Source organism: Schistocerca americana, chromosome 3, assembly GCF_021461395.2.
Source record: "Schistocerca americana isolate TAMUIC-IGC-003095 chromosome 3, iqSchAmer2.1, whole genome shotgun sequence".
Taxonomy (NCBI): Eukaryota; Metazoa; Arthropoda; class Insecta; order Orthoptera; family Acrididae; genus Schistocerca; species Schistocerca americana.
In genome coordinates, this window is record NC_060121.1 from 589,040,592 (window position 1) to 589,042,917 (window position 2,326).

A 2,326-nucleotide genomic window follows, 5' to 3' on the forward strand; every position below is an offset into this window, starting at 1 on the left:
TTGTGCCCTAACCTAACCTATATTGTGCCTCAACCTAACCTATATTGTGCCTTAACCTAACCCATACTGCGCCTTAACCTAACCCATACTGCGCCTTAACCTAACCCATATTGCGCCTTAACCTAACCCATCCTGCGCCGTAACGTAACGCACGTTGGGCCTTAACCTGCTCTAATTGTCATACGACGCGTTAAATTAGTGTAGTGTTGCCTAACTGTAACCCCCGCAATATAGTTTGCTACTCGCACTGCCCGGTCCCCAGTGTATCGCTTCATGTTAAACACCTTGCAGCTATACACTGTAATGTGGATGGCAGCAGGACGTACATCCTCAATGCCCTTCGCAGTTGTTCATTGGCATTCGCATGGCGAAGCACTTAGCCTACGCTGTGGTACGGCCTGTGTCAACTGTCCGCTGATGTTGTACGTCCAAATCACACACTGTACTGCACATTGGTCCTCATGTACTGAATGATACATCGTGGTACATGTGACCGTACAACGACTGCGCCAACAACGGCGAACCATGCGGTCCAAATGTTGTGCACTCAGCTACGTGTCGTCTCCCTATAAGAGCTGGATTGCAGTGTGGTATGCCCTGGATGGCGATCAGCATGAGCCGTCTGTTGATGTAGTGGCGCGTGTTGTCAGACGTAGTCGTCTCTTCTCACACACCGTGATAGCATGGTGCACTGCGTTCCACATCTGCGACATGCGACAAAGGCCGGTTGACAGTCGTTCGCGCAATGGACATCGCATACGTACGGGGGCCACCTTCCACGTGTTCGCGAAGCGTGCACATGTTGTTGCGTGTATGTGGGCAGACATAGTGTGTCGTGACACCTGACACAGGCATGCAACAATCGTTGAATTTGCAAATGGCGATGGACGTCTACGTTTGCTGGTGACGTTACGCAAATGAACAACTGGTAAACCGTTGTGTTGCGGTTGTTCTCGCTAGAGGTGAATCAGTGATGGCGACGATCGGTTGAGCTTACAACCGGTTGTTTCAGCGATACCCACCATGCCCACGAACGTGAATGGCATCTGGGTGTGAAGCGATACGCGGCGGTGGCTGGGTGGGACCGTCCCCGGCCGGTGAGGGGGGGCCTCCCGGCGTGCTGGCCGCGCGGTGCGTGGGCGCACGCGCTACAGCCGGCTGGTGGGGGCGGCCAGTGGCAGGCGCGCCGGCCGACGGAGGCGGCAGGCGGCGCAGCTGCGCGCCGGCGCACCCTGCACGCGGCGCCGTGCGGCCAAAGTAGGTCCCCGCAGGCCCGGTGCGAAGCGCAGTGGGCATCTGCAGTGTGCTGGTCCGATTGAGGACTGTGTGCGCTGAGGATGCGACGCCGTCTGCTGCTCGGTCGCCTCAGCGGTTCTCGCAGGTGGTTTGTATCGCAGCTGTGCGGACGTGTTGGCGCGTGCGCTGTGCTGGGAGAGTTCGCTTCGGCACCCAAGTGGGGCTTTTGTCCTTCTGTGGCGCTGGCGTTGGAGCTGCCGGTCACCGTAGGTGGCGCGTGTTGTCTCCCGCCGGCAATACCACGACAGCACGCTCCCGGGCCTCTGTCGGCAGCGGCAAGCTCAGTTGGGAGCACGGGTGGTCGCACCTAAAGCGTCTACTCGCCAAACTCCAGGCGATTGCGCCTCTCTCGAACCCGACCAAGTACTTAGGACGGCGCTGCGCGCAGCCGGGACCTGAGAGGGTTTCGAGGTGTATTGTGCAGGGGAGCTCAGCCTCCTCCTGTTTGCAGAATAATTGAGCGGACGCTTGCGTGTTCGCGCGGGCCCCCGGGACACACTCCCGGGCGGCCGGCTGCTCAGCTCTAGTTGACGCAGCTCCCTGGTTGATCCTGCCAGTAGTCATATGCTTGTCTCAAAGATTAAGCCATGCATGTCTCAGTACAAGCCGCATTAAGGTGAAACCGCGAATGGCTCATTAAATCAGTTATGGTTCCTTAGATCGTACCCACGTTACTTGGATAACTGTGGTAATTCTAGAGCTAATACATGCAAACAGAGTCCCGACCAGAGATGGAAGGGACGCATTTATTAGATCAAAACCAATCGGTCGGCTCGTCCGGTCCGTTTGCCTTGGTGACTCTGAATAACTTTGGGCTGATCGCACGGTCCTCGTACTGGCGACGTATCTTTCAAATGTCTGCCTTATCAACTGTCGATGGTAGGTTCTGCGCCTACCATGGTTGTAACGGGAAACGGGGAATCAGGGTTCGATACCGGAGAGGGAGCCTGAGAAACGGCTACCACATCCAAGGAAGGCAGCAGGCGCGCAAATTACCCACTCCCGGCACGGGGAGGTAGTGACGAAAAAT

At 56.8% G+C, this 2,326-nt stretch overlaps 1 non-coding gene across 1 annotated transcript in view; it reads left to right on the plus strand.

Annotated features, from left to right (window-relative positions):
• Nucleotides 1-1,833: 1,833 nt before the first annotated feature.
• The window catches only part of LOC124608906, a 1,859-nt gene continuing 1,366 nt past the window's right edge, over nucleotides 1,834-2,326 (plus strand). The window contains exon 1 of the ribosomal RNA XR_006979455.1: nucleotides 1,834-2,326. This exon is cut by the window's right edge and continues 1,366 nt beyond it. This is a non-coding gene — a ribosomal RNA (small subunit ribosomal RNA).